Here is a 16,401-nt window from a genome sequence, read left to right on the forward strand (position 1 = left end):
GCAGGGGAGGGTCAGGGTGGGGGGTTGTAAAATGTGGGATATGGACTACTAGAGGTAAGTACCGAAAAAAAAAAATGTCTTTGCCCACGCTGCATCGCCAAATGTGATGCAGCGTGGGTAACAATTTTTTTTTTTTCAGTACTTACCTCTAATGGTCCATATGCCTCATTTTACAGCCCCCCACCCTGACCCTCCCCTGCCTGACGTCACCGCCCCAGTATAACGCCCGGCACGGGCCGTGCCTGGGTAATAAGTAATATCACCAAGGTCCCGAGTGCCTAAAGATCGCCCAGAAACGTGGAGCTAAAAAAATTAATAAATAAATAAATGAAAAATGTATATGTCTAGTGTCAACAGAGCAAAATGCGGCTCTGAAAAAAAATATATAAGATGTATCTGATGTCAACACACCGTAGGCCCACAACAAGAGTCCTGTTGCCCTCGGCGGTGATGATATCGGACAAGTCTCTGCGCCCCCAGAATGACCCATATTGGCAAGTGCCATAATAAGCGTCCTGATGCCCTCCGTGGCAAGTCTCTGCGCCCACAGAATGACCCATATTGGCAAGTGCCTACTCCAAACTGAAAATCTTGGTGGTGTCAAATGCTAGACAAGTGTCTGCGCCAACAAAGCAACCAATGTTGGCAAGGACCTACTGTCCGGAACATGAATCTGGGTGCGTGTCAGGAAGGCCACTATAACTTCACATGCTGCGGTACTTTCAGGTTGATGCATAAAGTAAAATGATGAGTGCAAAAATAACTACACATATTGTAAAGCAGGAGGGCAATCGGCGAACAAAATAACCTCAAGTATTGCCCGGCGATGTCACCTCTAATCCCACAGAAATGTGAATCAATGAAGAGGCAGGCGCTGGAGACCGGAAGGCAGGAAACAAAGGTTTATTCTCTCCAAAGGAGAACACATCAGATCAGACCAACAGGGAATCTTCTCGAGGTGCTCTAACTGCATCTCTGAGGCCTGGCCTCTTATACACGCATTTATGGCAGGAAGACATTCTTTATTACAATGAAGGCACTTTGAAGTATGAAAGACATCCCCGGAATCTTCTGCTTCGGACCCGTTCCCATACACCCTTACAGTGAGAATCCCCTCCCCAATCATAATACAGAATCGTCATCAGACGACAGAAACAGCAGGGCATTCCGTCGATTCCCGGAATGCGTGTGGTGTGACGGATCTCATGGGGTGGGAGCCTTGATCTACTGTAACTCCTTTGAAGAGGGGCGATTCTTTACAGTTGGTGCCATAAACTGCATCCTCAGGACTAGGTGATAGACTGGGACCGGCCTGGACAATAGGACACGGAAGAAGAGGGGTGTCAGAGGGTGCAACAGTAAATAGGAGGAAAGGGAGGTGTCGAACAGGCAAGGGGTGTGATTCCAAAAGTGTTACAGTGCTCATGGAGAGAGAGAAAGAGTAGGAAGCCCCTGCTGGTGAGTGCTGGTGGTTGGGCCCCTTCCTTTCCTCCTGTGAATATAAACAAAAAGAAAACAGTGATTAAAAATAGGATCCCCTGACACAATATCATACATGTCATATCTATTCCCAAATTTCATGTCTAGAGCACTGATCTGCAGTGTCCATTTGGATAAAGATCGTGGCTCAGGTGAGGGAGTTACTCTTTCAAATGTACAGACAGTTCTTCCTCCTGGTTCAAGAATGGCTAGCAAATGTAACCTTGACGAACAAAAATCCATGGGTATGAATGTACCTGTTTTAATGTCTGCCGATCAAGTGTTTTTAATATCTTGAACTCCTCATGTATAGCAGTTGTTGCTAGATCACTTCTCAGCTTTTTATCATAGAAGGGGCCTTGAGATAAATTCAGCAAAGTCAAAATGTATGCCACTGAATCCCCACCGCTCCTTTGGGGGCAAAATGAGGATAGAGGAGGCACCCTTGAAGCAAGTAAAGTCTTTTGGTTATTTGGGCGTACAGCTAAGAAAAAGTAAAACGCTCCTACTCTAAAAATGCACAGGCCATAGGGCAGAAATACAAGACTACCTCCAATAAAGAAGTAACCTCACCTCTGGAGGTACAGTGTCACAGCTATGGCAGGGGCCATCTATAGTGCAGAAATTTGGGGATGTTACACGTGTCCGCACTGCTTAGCTGAAAATGAATGTATTAGGTCTCTTTTTAATCTTCCAACCAGTACCCCTCTTACCTCACTTCGATTTGATTTAGCACAAAAAAGATTTGAACATGTGATTCAACTAAAACTTTTACCATTCGGGTAAGAATTTTGAATTCCCCAGAACTCAAGATATATAGGAAAGCTCTGGAGGAGATTCTTAGTTTGGATAAGAGAGTTCACACCCCTTGGTTAAGGAAGGTAAAATCACAGTAGCCCTTGGAGATTTTTGCTCAACCCCATTCCATCTGCCCTGTGGGGTCCCTTAGGGATCATCATTAAGCCCAACCTTATCTAATGTGTATGTATCATCCCTGGCCCCGTTGATAAGATCTTACGGGTTCCAGCTTACATCTTACGCGGACGATCCACAGATAGTGGTCTCCCTTCTTCCTGGCTCAGAAGAAGCGGTATGCCACAAGTTACACGATTGTATGGAAGCAGTTGGACTATGGATGGCCAACAATTGTTTGAAATTAAACTCAGATAAAACTGAGGTCATCCTATTCTGCAATGATATCAGCATCTGGACACCAAAATGCTGGCCAAACTCCTTGGGTCCTCTACACAGGTGAAGAACCTGGGAGTTTACCTGGATGACAGATTGGATACGAGGAAACAAATTAACACGGTGGTTTCTTCTACAATGTTTACTATTAGAACCACCAAGAAAATTCTCCCTTTCTTGCCTAATGAGAGTCGGCAGACGGTGGTTACTGCACTTGTCATGTCTAGACTTGATTACTGCAACAGCCTCTATTTAAACACCCAAGAGAGGCTGTTGCAGAGGTTACAGCTGCTGCAGAATACTGCAGCCAGGCTGATTTTGAGCTTACCCAAATTCTCCTCCATCTCTAGCGAAATTCGAAAACCTCATTGGTTACCCGTAAGACAAAGGATACATTTTAAATCATTGTGCCTTGTCTTTAGATCACTTAAGGAGCAGCGTCCACTCTATCTTCAGAACCAACTCCAATGGTACTCACCTCCTAGATCTCTGCGCTCATCAGCGCAAAGATTGGTAAGAGTACCACTGGTAAAAAAAAGCTCACTGGGGTGCTAAGAGATTCGTGGTCGGGGCAGCAAAACTCTGGAACAGCTCCCCGTCCACCTGAGATGCTGTACCGAATTACTCCCCTTCAGAAAAATGCTCAAAACCTGGTTATTCTAGACTCCTTCTCTGATTGTGCATCTTTCCTTTCCTTAAAGACAGCAGACAGCGCCAGGACACCTCCGGGTAACAGTCGCGCTATACAAATTAATCAACATAACATAACATAACATAACAGTGTGAATTTGTTAAGACGGAGGCGCGTTTGGTTTCCCCTGATAAAACATATAAGGGTGCTATTGTTAAACTGAAACAAGCTTGCTGGAAATGTATATTGGAACACATTTCAAATGATCAACGAATAGGCAGTATAACTGAAATTTTTTTGAATTACAAAAGTGGCCTATGTTTTGATTAATTCCAGGTCAGAATATGTCCGGCTCAAACTCGTTACATAAAGTTTAGAATTGGCACTTTATTTCCTAATAGTACAAAACAGTTTTCTAATATCCAATTGTCCTTTTTGTTTACAGCTGGAGGAATCAGTGTAATATTTCTTGTTCTTTTGTCCTAGCTATGTTTTACCTCATAAGAAATGGATTATATTAATGTGTAAGCTCCTGGGTACTGTTCACTTTTGAGAAGCATTTAGGATTTTTAGATGTGACACAAAAGAGTCAATTGAGTTTAGTGTGTTTAGATTCTTACTATGGGCGTGGAGAATTAAAACCAACAAGGTAACTGTGACGGTTAAGTGGAAGATATATATCCTGTTTTATGCATTGCCAAACTATGAGACACACATGCACTTTAAAAGATTTGTTGTGGGTGGAAGATCTTCTCAATTGATTGATATCTGTGATCAGTGGACGGTAGTGGAGTCCGACATACGACAGACAGGAGTAAGGTAAGTAATTAAATAAATAAAACAATTTACCATGCGTGCGCTGCAACATTGAGTTGCAGCGGCCCCTCCCCTGCCTCACCCCACCGCCTTGCAGCACTCCCCCGCCACTGTCTGCGATGGGTAGGCAGGGTTATTAGATTGATCTACTGTATCATGTTTGACTTTTATGTGCTTTTATGATGCTCTTTGTAAAAAAAAAAAAAAGAAAATCAACTTTGTATTATCGTAACATATTGTATTGAGATACCAAATTGCTTGTTTTTTGTGTACTTTTATGGTTGACAAAGCCAAAATGAAGTATTAAAGAGATAGCGACTAAAAACTTGTCTTTCTCCCTGAAGTCAAGTGCTTTAACTTTAAGGCTCGAAGCAATCTAGTGCTGTGATTTTCCTCTGGAGAGGAGTGTAGGCGCTTTACAAATAATCTAAAAGAATGAATAGCTATTAGTCTGTGGGATTCTATGTATAATCACTGCTATTGCTTTTAAATTGCAGAGAGTTCTGGAATAAAAGCAGGAACTTGAAACATTATTTGTAAAAATATCAGTATTTCAATTGAATCGAATCCTAGAGTCACAGGAACCCAGGTGCAAAGAATGTGCAAATGCACTTTACATAATTTGTAGGCATGTAACATCAATAATGTTATATCATATTATAAATATTTCACACTTTGACCTTGACAGGCCACCTGCATGAAAATATCTGTACTTAACAAAAGTTTGCAAAGTACTGCTCAGTATCAACTACTCTACCTATGCCCTTGCAAAACTATATCCCGCTGACCATCACACGAGCACTGCATTATTTGAATATGCATCAACAATGATGTCAGTGGAGTGTGACACACTTCTGGACTGTCCCTACAGTTTAGGTGCATTATGGGAATGTTAAGCAGTGTTTCACATCTCTTCATTTTAGAACTACACAGCATGTTTATAATGAAAGGCTTGCAACTGAGGCGTTTCACTGTGTGTGTTGTAATTGAGCTAATTAAGAGCACGATCTTGTTGGTTTCCTGGAGGTCGGAAATGTGCAGTCAAACTGCCGATCACAGTAATAGAGATTTGGTTATATTTGCAGATTGAGACTTTTTACTTGGTTACATCATGATTTTGACATATTTTGCAGGCACTGCCCGTGCCGGGCGTTATACTGGGGTGGTGACGTCAGGCAGGGGAGGGTCAGGGTGGGGGGGTTGTAAAATGCGGGATATGGACCATTAGAGGTTAGTACCGGAAAAAAAAACGAATTTCGTTGCCCACGCTGCATCGCCAAATGTGAAGCAGCGTGGGTAACGAAATTCGTTTTATTTTATTTTTTTGCCGATGACACGTAGGCAGCACCAGATCATAGGCGTGTTTTTGGTCCTTAGAAGGTATCACACCAGGGTTGGCCCTCACTGATTGGTCCAGCAGGACATAGCCTGATCTGTGTTACGTATTTTGTTATGACCCACCCTCTGAGGCTTGTACCTATAAAATGTCTCTGTACTGTCATACCAATTGGGCACTCAGTAAGCTTTGCTTAGGTCTCCGTGCTGCACGATTATTTGCATTCTGATTGCATTCGGATTGGGTTCCCAATAAACCTTGCAAACTTGTGTGCTGAGAGCGAATTGCTTATTTCAGTGTTGTCATTTATCCTTTATTTTCTCAGCTTCAACATTTGGTGGAACAGAGTCGACTCCAGAGAGCAAAAGACGAGGCAGCTTGGGGGGAGTGGTGGGAGGAGCTTCTGCGTCCACCCCAAACTCACCAAAATTGATGCGATTCTTTAAATTGTCAAGCACTACTACAGCGGCTTGTAGAGGGTTCACTAACAGTGGACTCCTTTATACAAACACAGAGTAGAAGGTATTTAGAGAAAGCACTGTCCCTAGCACGAGCAGAGTTAATGAACAAAGGCCCCCAGGCCCATTTGGCATATGCTAAACAAGCCAACACCCAGACAACCACAGGTAGCCGTGCCCAACTACCAGCACAATATGATTGGGAAGTAGGGAAGTTCGGATTCACAGACTCAGATTTAATAACATGGGCGGATTCTAAGTTGCAGGACACGCTTAGATATGCTATAGACAAATTACAACAATGGAAACAGCTAATACACACATGAGGGATGCCAGGTCCTGAAATAGACGAGTTATTTAAGAAGGTGGTAGAACACTTGAAGGAGAAGGTACCTGAAGATAGGGTTGATTGGAGCAAAATTACGAGTACTAAACAGGAGAAGGATGAAAGTGTGCATACATACTTTGACCGCCTCCTGCAAGTGTATAGGCAGAACAGTGGATTGAAAAACCCAATGGGGGATGCAATGCCCGCCCTGGTAACTACATTTGTACAAGGTCTCACACCACCTATCAGAACACACTTGCAAACATGTTTTTTCTGCTGGCAGCAGGAACCTATAGAAAAAGTGCTGTCGGTGGCAAAATACTGCTCCGATTTCCAGTCTAGTGCGTAGGCGATGGAGACAGAAAAATTAAAGAAAGAAAAAGTGAGGCTAATGGTGGCACAAGAACGGTTTTACAGCAATAGTAGAAGAAGGGAAAGGAGCAGAGGAGGGGCACGAGGCGTAGGAAAACAACAGACCAGTAGGGTTCCTTCCTTACCTCGCAGATCAGCCTCCCTGCCACCACAGGGAAGAGCATGTTTCTATTGTAAGGACTCCAATTATTGGAAAGCAGATTGCCCAATATTAAAGGAAAGAAATGAGGATAACAGGTACAAACAGAACAGTGGGCAGGAAGGCAGACACCAGTACATGAACTACACTCGGCACACAGGGTACCGAGACAATGCGAAACAGGAAAATGAGTCCCAGCAGCAATGGACAGGGGGGAAAGGGTGGACACCAGTAACCAATGACTGGCCTCTACCACCGCACCCAACATCATTCTAGGGATGACTGAAAATGGGAAACTGCATGATAGCACCCGCAATAGCAGTGGAACAATTCGGGCCATATGTAGAGGGAGAAATATTGGGTAGGGTTGTTCAATCAATCAATCAATCAGTGACACTTATAAAGCGCGCTACATACCCGTAGGGTCTCAAGGCGCTGGGGGGGGGGGGGTGCCGCTACTGCTCGAACAGCCAGGTCTTCAGCTTCTTCCTGAAGGAGAGGTGGTCTTGGGTCAGGCGCATTCTGAGGTCAGGCGCAGGTCCATTTCTAATTGACACAGGGGCTCAAAGATCAATGCTGAAGGCACTAACAACGCCCGAGGCTCTACTTTCTAGGACTACGATAACCGCAGTAGGCATGACTGGCCAACCTATTACAGAATACCTTACTGAGCCACTGCAGTTTGTAGTAGGCACAATAACAGTGCACCACCAGTTTATTCTTAGCAGATTTTGCCCCGTGAATTTGCTGGGTAGAGATTTGTTATGCAAATTGCAATGCACCATACACTGCTCACCAACAGGGGTCTTTCTAGAGAGCAAGGCCAATGGCCTAATGTTACAAGCCTTCATGACATGCACCGACCCCACAATACCACCAGAACTACGACATTGTGTGCCGCCTGAAGTCTGGGAAACAAGTATCAATGACGTAGGGCGGGTATTGAACTACCCACCAGTACAGATAAAACTAAAGCCTGGGGCAATTCTCCCAAGAGTGCCACAATACAAGATTTCTAAAGAGGGGGAGGAAGGAATCGCACCAGTCATACAAGACCTCCTGAAGCAAGAAATTTTAAAAGAAATTCAATACAGTCAATGTATCACACTCCAGGTGAAGAAGGCCACGAAGGGCCCGAACGGGGCCCCTGTCTCTAGATTCACACAAGACTTGGGAGAATTGAACAAAATAGTGTTGCCCTCTTTCCCAGTGGTCCCAAACGCAGCAACAATATTATCTAACATCCCAGTGACAGCCACCACCTTCACAGTGATGGATCTTAGCTCCGCCTTCTTTACCATCCCCTTGCACCCGGACAGCCAACATTTCTTCTCCTTTAGTTTTAGACAGAAGAGATTTTGTTGGACAAGGCTAGTGCAGGGCTATACAGACTCACCTTCCATCTTCACACATGCCTTAAAAACTGACTTAGACTCCCTGGTACTTAAGGAGGGATCCACGCGTATCCAGTATATTGACGATTTACTATTGGCCTCGCCTTCGAGGGAAGCTTGTGTAAAAGACACCATCGCTGTTCTGTGCCACTTGGCACTAAAGGGATACAAAGTCTCCCCAAAGAAGTTACAGTTTTGCCTCATCTCTGTGAAGTACCTAGGCCATGAGTTAACAGAAGGAACAAGAAAACTGCTGCCAGACAGAATTTCGACAATCACCAATTTTCCCAGATCCCGCACTCAGGAGGAGGTTAGGGCATTCTTAGGGGTTTGCAGGGTACTGTCGTCACTGGATACCGAATTTCTCTCTCATTGCGAAACCCTTACAGGCACTCACACACAAAGACATACCTGATACTGTACCCTGGTCACAAGAATGTGAGACAGCCTTCAATGAGCTGATAAGAGGATTAAGGAAAGCTCCATCATTAGGCATACCGGACTATAGCAAGGATTTTCACATGTTTTGTCACTAGAAGGGAGGTTGCTCAATGAGGGTCTTGGCTCAGAAACATGGAGCATTCTACCGCCCAGAGGCATATTACTCTGCCACGCTTGACCCGGTGGCTTCAGGGCTCCCGCCGTGTCTGAAAGCAGTGGCAGCTGCAGCTCTTGCCGTGGAACAGTCAGACAACTTAGTGTTAGGACACACACTAGTCCTACATGTTCCACATGCAGTGGACACACTTCTCATATCCTGATTGGGCAGGGATCCAGAGCACACTATATGTATCTATATGATATTTTCATGTTAAAGTATTCATTCATTCGGGATAGATCAAACCAAACGTAAATTTCCAAAAGTTTTATTCATCAGCAGTGTTCACCTCTTGGGAATGACTGTACCTGTCACTCAAGCCTACACGTGTTTCATCACAGCATGTGGCTGTGACTCTTCAGGGCTAGAAAAAAATAATAAAATCAAAGCGATGTCACAAAATTACGGAATTGCGTGTAAACAAAGGACACCAGTGATGTGGAAACCAACACAGACAGGACGGGAGTATACATAAATTAGTGACTTTTTGTACTAGATCTGAATTTTATTTTTATTTTTATTCTTTAGTATCCTAATGTGAGATAGAGTAATGTGTTGTGACATACGGCGCAATTCAGGTCTTTGTAAGCTTCCAGTACGTAAATCATTATTCTTATCCATAAGTACAGGTGTGCTGTGAGGTGAATAATAATATTAATGGTCTTTCATCAAGTTAATTGACTTAAAGTACAATTTTCCCTTTAAATGATGCTTGAGTATAGGCAACCTGGCCAATAAGATATTAACAGCACAAAGTATGGTGGTTCAATGTAATTAAAAAAGCGTAAAATAATTGTTAAACATGTATTTGTTATAACCTCAGAATATGGTGGTTCAGCGTAATTGAAAAATAATAATCTAAAGAATTGTCAAGCATATGGTAAACAGCAATCCTCTCTTATAATGTCATTTTGACTGCAATTACGTAAAGTCTATCACTTGAATATGAAACATTTAGACCCATTGTCTCATGAGGGGTAGAAATTAATCATGCCATTAATAGCCATTGCATGCACAAACTCCTTGTTTAAGTGTTCTCGGATGTAGCCATTAAACAAACACCATAATATATACATTGTTTATGGAGCCAAGTAATTGTCAGTGCCAATCCTTAAAATATGACCGTGTTCACAAAATATCCCTTTGCTTGTAAGCCATAAAAGAGTACAGTTTCTCAGAAGCATATAGTAAAATAAAAGAACATGCCGTGTCACTTAGTTAGACCAGTAATGGTAGCATAAATCAAGCTGGACTGGTGAGTTCTAGACAAAACAATAATTGAAATGACAGCTGCGAAAAGAAACCCGATTAAGTAGTGGGGAATAGAAGGGGAAGTAATTACCTGATCTTAATGATCAAGGCGCGTGGTCTGTAAGTAAGGAAAAACAGGGGAGAAGTTTATAATGGCGTATTCAATGGAAACGCAAGGTAGCGTCAATGTAGTTACATTTTTGGGGCAGTCCATAATTATTTAAGTAAATAGACTCACCGGGGAACTGGTGATAATTCCAACCCGGTCCTTATCGGGTGGTTATTAGTTTTCAAGATCGCGGCACCAGTCGGTCGGTCCGGTTGCCGGAAACAAATTGCTTGTATGAAGTATCGGTTTTACACAAACAATTTCAGTAGAGCAAAGGCTGAAATTTTAAAATGGAAATACGTGTCTTAGTGGCGGGGTTCCTATGTAACGATTACATTCCCAAAGGGATATCCCCTCAGCGAATACGCCCCGATTCTTACCCGTGTTCAGCCCGTATTTACGCCTCGTTGAGCGTCGGTCTCCAAGTGCTGGAACAACGAAAGCGGTTGTGCCCGCCCCTTTTCAAAGAACTGGTTTTAAAAAACGCTAGACTGCTCAAGGTAGATAACGGGTGGCAACAAAAGGAAGAGTTACTTCCAAGGAAACCCAGAAGCGGTTCACCAGCCACTTATTGCGGCGAGCTAGTAAAAGGAAGTTAATTTCAAATAATTACGTATATCAAATTGAGGAAGTTAAATAACTACACCCAGGGGGCGTTTCGATTATAAATCAGGGGATTAGGTCATGTTAATATCATTAGAATGCTCAAGGTAGATAACGGTTGGCAGTAAAAGGAAGTGTTACTTCCAAGAAAACCACAAGCGGTTCACCAGCCACTTGTTGCGGAGAGCTAGTAAAAAGAAGTTAATTTCAAATAATTACGTATGTCAGAAGAAGAAGTTAAATACCTACAACCCGGGGGGCGTTTTGATTATAAATCAGGGGAATAGGTCATGTGAATATTTTTTAATTACTTCGCAGCTGCCTATAGGTATAGTGGTTGGGTAAGTTCAAATTTTATGTGAGATAAATAAAAAGTGTATTGGTCCAAATTGATGCATTTGGAGAATGTTAAAGTCAGTATTACAGAAAATCGGCAGAAATCGAAAACAAACTCACTAAACAAATGGGAGGAAAAGGATATAGGATCCTAAAACTCTATGATACCCAATGAGGTTCTGATTCATCTCGGCAAAATAGATGTGCATAGTCATACCCTTAACATTGATTTAAACGTAGAACTTAACCTAGTAATCACACATATTATTTGAAAGAAACTATTGAATTAATACATTGGTAACAAGATATCATTCTTCTTGAAGATTCAGTTGTGCACTTTCTACACATGGTACAGATACTTGGGATGGACTGTCTGATAGGGGATCATCCTAGGTGTCTGACCCCAAGAAAAAATGCAGTTCATCATCAGTGTTCTCATATCCACTAAGACCCAGCCTCTCACCAATGCACGCCTCAGCAGGTATGAGTTGGTACTCTTACACCACACATTATCATCAAGAGATGTACAACTCTGAACCCTGCGTGTTTGCTACGAACTGAACATGAGCTGGAGGATTTTGATTCAGATGATTCCTTTCATGATTGTGCCTTGGCCATAGACGGCTGAAATGCCAGAAACCGGTCCCCGGTAGCTTGTTTCCTTTCTGGTGAAGAATTGGCTTGGTAGTTTGGTCTGCCCTGTTCCCATGATGCACTGGGCCAGGGACAGACTGATTTGCATATAGCCAGGTTCTGAGCTGGGATGGGGCAGTGAGATAAATAACGGTGATGGATCAAGCCCTGATCTTTGGACTGGGTAAGAGTGGTATGCTCAATTCAGACACTCTGTTCATCACCACCCCCTTTTCTGAATCGATTTTGGCCACTATAGGTGTGGCAGGGTATACTCAGACATGAGTCCCTTTCTCACTGCTCCATCAGGATTCAAGCAAGCCGGGCCGAAGACGGCTGAAATGCCAGAAACCGGTCCCCGGTAGCTTGTTTCCTTTCTGGTGAAGAATTGGCTTGGTAGTTTGGTCTGCCCTGTTCCCATGATGCACTGGGCCAGGGACAGACTGATTTGCATATAGCCAGGTTCTGAGCTGGGATGGGGCAGTGAGATAAATAACGGTGATGGATCAAGCCCTGATCTTTGGACTGGGTAAGAGTGGTCTGCTCAATTCAGACACTCTGTTCATCACCACCCCCTTTTCTGAATCGATTTTGGCCATAGATAAGCACACTAAGATACGCCCAGACCTTAAAGATACACCACTCCCAGATGCTTTGAGATTTGTTTTTAGATGGGTCGTGCCTAAGGGATGACGCAGGAGTACTACAAGCATCCTATGCAGTGGGCACAGCTACTAAATTATTGGAAGGGGGAAGACTGACAGCAGAAAAGAGTGCACAGGCAGCCGAACTTGTGGCACTTACAAGGGCATGTGCGTGGGCTGAAGGGAAAAAAGTGAATATATACACGGACAGCCAGTATGCCTTTGGGGTGGTCCATGACTTTGGCCAGCTGTGGTCGATGAGGGGGTTCCTTAAAACAGCAGGCCAGCAGATACAGCATGCACAATTGATGTGTGACCTTCTCCAAGCTCTGCTACTACCTTTCAAAGTGGCTATCATAAAATGTGCTGCCCACACCACATCAAAAGACCCCATTTCCAGAGGCAATGCTTTCATTGACCAAGAAGCGAAGAGAATAGCACTTACAGGCTGCCAGCGAGCAATAGTACAATTAGTAGACAGTAGGACAGACACCAAGAGGATAGTGGTTCATTACATTTTGACCAAATATATATTCAGATGAGTGCGGCCAACTAGGAAAAGGAGGAGTGGGCGCAACAGGGTTTTATACAGACAAAGGAGAGGTTATGGACAGGGCCTAATGGCAGGATATGCTTGCCTTCCACCATGCTCCCTTTAATAAGCAGGCTGTTCCATGGGCCTTCACATGTGGGACGTGATGGTATGATCTGATTGTTTTCTCAATGTTGGTATATCTCAAAATTTCGCCAGACAGCAGAAAGGCTTTGCAAGCAATGTTCTGTCTGTGCCCAATACAACACCGGAAAAGGTACACCAACTGCGCCTGGCCACTTCCCACCTCCTCATGGGCCATTTGAAAGCCTTCAGCTTGATTTTATAGTCATGCCCCCCACCCAGACTTACAGGTACGTCTTGGTCGTGGTCTGTATGTTTAGTAAATGGACAGAGGCCTACCCCACCAAACATTGTGATGCACAAAGAGTGGCCAAATGCCTATTGAAGGAACTACTGCTAAGGTTTGGGGTACCCTCTCACCTTGCATCCGACAATGGGCCTGTATTTATTTCCAATGTCATAAAGGGACTATGTAAGAGGCTTGCAATAACACAGACATTGCATTGTCCTTATCATCCACCAGCAGCAGGCGCTGTTGAGAAGAAGAATGGGGTGTTGAAAAACAAGATAGCTAAAATGTGTGCGTCAACAGACCGCTCCTGGGTAGATGCTCTACCCTTAGCACTACTAGCAATGACATGTACACCAGACAGAGTAACCAAGCTGAGCCCACACGACATAGTGTTTGGTAGACCGATGCACATACCAGGAGATATGTCAACAGCCCCACTGTCAGCAACTGATGACCTATTATTGTGTTACTGTAAGAAATTAACGGACATTTTAAGTTACCTCCATTGTCAGGTGCAGAAGTCCCTCCCAGTAGCCGCACCACCACCAGCCCATGATCTACAACCAGGGGATTGGATTGTAAAGGCCCACACGCGGAGGAACTGCTTACAGCCAAGATGGAGGGGGCCCATGCCGGTCATTCTCACGATGGCTACAACAGTGAAATGTGACGGTCTAACTTCGTGGATCCACGCGACACACACGAAAAAAGCGACCCCTGAGAACGAAGGATGGATCCCACCAACGCTGGTACCAACAGCAGGGCCTCTTCGAGAATATAACCTTCGCTCTAACAAACAGAAAGCTACAGAAACAGATTAATGATTAATTGCTGCCTAATGCAAGGGCTCAGGACTGATAGACTTCGATCTGTGTCAATACAAGCCTGCGGTCAACGGTCCAGGATACAATTAATTATTTTGTGTCCGGGGAGAGACATAAGTGCAACATTAACATTACTTATCCCAAGGCCACTATTGCTCAGTGAGCTAATAAGACTAATTTTTTATGAGATTTCCTTTCCAACGGGCCCAGACCAAGTCCCTGAGCAAGAATTAACATATCTACATGTTGGCATTCTCGATGGTGCCATTTTTGCGATAGAAAGCACTGGTTCTAGCATTATTCAAAACCTTGAACAATCTCCGTTGTGTCGTTTTTGCAACAGAGGTCACTGGTCCTAGACTTATTCGAGACATTAAATAGAAGAGGAAAACAGTGGTTAAATACTTGGCCCTAGGAGTTAGTTAGCATAGCGCCATGTGGAAGAAGAATAAAATTAGGGCCTATTCACCAGCCCGAGTGGACCAAGAATAAACTTAAGGCCTATTCACAAGAATATTGAAAGCATAGAGAGAGGGACAGATTTGTTCTGAGTCATGCCACCCACTGAAAGACACACATGTAACTGGAAAGCAGTGGTCCTTGCAAAATTGTTACCGGTACCAGCAATATTAGTAACAACGATGATAATAGTATATTCTGCAGAACTTGAAATACTGCATCTTAATGGAAGAGTGGGGGATGGGAGTGATGGAGCTGAGCCAACAAAATCCCTAAAAGACTATGAACAGAATATGACCGTGAACATTACTGAAATGGGGGTGGATGTGAATAAAGGGGACCAGTATATTGAAATGCTAAAGCTATATGTGATAATTTTGAATATCTCAAGAAGTGGGTCTAGAGGTGCTCTAGAACCATCCCTTCACAGGCACTCATGAAGTTGTCTCCATTTGTAAGAAGACTTCCACTCTGAAGTTCAATTCATTCATTAAATGTTTTATTTCATTGCAATTAGATATAATCCGTTGTATATCAATTTCTTTTGTAGTTTACATGATTATTGTCATCTCTTAAATTTCAGACATTGTCATCATGATGCATCCAATGCATTTCGGGCATGCAGTAATATGCCCTTCGTCAGGGAAAACGACACTGTCAAGAATAATAACGTATTGTCAGTGTTATGATCAATCATATAGCATGTATCAACAAAACAATGTAGTGAGTCAAAACAAGAATTTAGTGAGGTGGGTGATCAAGAAAAGGTACGTGATTGCATAAATTGCATGCACTGTGAAAAGATGGTGATAAGGTATAAATAGTCAGGAGCTAATCAGACTCACATGCCTGGAGTATCCAGTATTAGAGTGAAATCTTAGTATGTGGAAATGAAGGTTCCACACAAATCCTCTCGTAGGTACGGGCTGGTACACAGTACGTCAGTGTCCGCGATTATTTAAAGAAAGGTTCCAGTCATGTGACGTATGACGCGCAACACAAATGAAAAAAAGACTAACGGACGAACCTCCGTGTATTCTTACGTGCAAGCTGAATGTGCACGATAGTATTATATTGTTCTGGCCAGAACACAGTTACAAAAACGGTAGTGTTTATTTAGAAAATCGAAGAATATAAACTAGTAGAAAAATATATTTACTACGAAAAATTTGTGAAAAATTATTTAAGGTGAAGTCGGGATTTGAACCATGATGGTCCGAGTAGATAGTGGAGTGCTTAGTATTTAAAGGCGATAGGAAGCAAAGGATATATGTGAATGTAAGTGTCAGATGTGTATATGAACAACACACAGTATCCACAAGATGCAGTCTCTAGAGCAATTTATATAGATTTATAAATAACATGCAAATTCTATTCTTTCATTAAGCCCCATTGGTTTCTGGGTCGAAAGTTTCTGTATCCAGTAATTCTCTCTCATCAATAGGAATTTTGTGTTGTTTCTCCCTTCAATCTTTTGAATGGTTTCCAGAATTATGAATTTGATTTGGGAAACGTTATGGTTTTCTTCTGTGAAGTGCAACGATAATGCTGATTTGGTATTTTTTAGACGTATATTAGACTGTGTTCGGTTAATCGCACTTTGATGCGTCTCTCGGTTTTTCCCACATACATTTTTCACATGGTTCAAATCCCGACTTCACCTTAAATAATTTTTCACAAATTTTTCGTAGTAAATATATTTTTCTACTAGTTTATATTCTTCGATTTTCTAAATAAACACTACCGTTTTTGTAGCTGTGTTCTGGCCAGAACAATATAATACTATCGTGCACATTCAGCTTGCACGTAAGAATACACGGAGGTTCGTCCGTTAGTCTTTTTTTCATTTGTGTTGCGCGTCATACGTCACATGACCGGAACCTTTCTTTAAATAA

General features: G+C 43.0%; 1 long non-coding RNA gene across 1 annotated transcript in view; it reads right to left on the minus strand.

Moving 5' to 3' along the window:
* Positions 1 to 974: 974 nt before the first annotated feature.
* The window catches only part of LOC147751475 (uncharacterized), a 31,497-nt gene continuing 16,070 nt past the window's right edge, over positions 975 to 16,401 (minus strand). The window contains exon 3 of the long non-coding RNA XR_015300026.1: positions 975 to 1,492. This is a non-coding gene — a long non-coding RNA (uncharacterized LOC147751475). The remainder of the gene's footprint in view (positions 1,493 to 16,401) is intronic.

This window comes from Lissotriton vulgaris, chromosome 1_1 (assembly GCF_964263255.1).
Source record: "Lissotriton vulgaris chromosome 1_1, aLisVul1.2, whole genome shotgun sequence".
NCBI classification, from domain to species: Eukaryota; Metazoa; Chordata; class Amphibia; order Caudata; family Salamandridae; genus Lissotriton; species Lissotriton vulgaris.